Below are 434 nucleotides of genomic sequence, written 5' to 3'. Positions count from 1 at the left end.
GCGTGAGGCAGGAGCAGGCAGGAGCTCCCAGCTCAGCAGCCAGGACAGGGGGTGCCACAGGCCCGGGGGGCTGGTGGCCACGATGCTGGCCCAGCTTTGACTCCACCAGACCTGGCACGTGGCCGAGGCAAGCTCAGGTTGGCCATCTGCCTCGGGCATCTCTGCAGATTGGCGTGCTGGGAGCCAGGGCTGCGGCTGTGCCCATGGCTTCGCACCAGACCCAGCTTGGCCCCACGCTGCAACTCATGCTGTCCCCAGCACCAGAGGACGCGTCCTTCCCTTGCTGCATGGGGCTGCTGCAGCGCTCCCCGCTCCCCACATCCTGCACCCCACACGTGCCAGCAGCAGTGTGTCCCCAGGCTCCTGCCCCGGCCCCATAGCTCGCTGGCACCATGCAGGACTGCTGTGGGCACCCGCTAGGGCTCGAAGGGGTT

Source organism: Pygoscelis adeliae, unplaced genomic scaffold (assembly GCF_000699105.1).
Source record: "Pygoscelis adeliae isolate BGI_AS28 unplaced genomic scaffold, ASM69910v1 Scaffold189, whole genome shotgun sequence".
NCBI lineage: Eukaryota > Metazoa > Chordata > Aves > Sphenisciformes > Spheniscidae > Pygoscelis > Pygoscelis adeliae.
Note: the sequence above shows the minus strand (reverse complement) of the source record.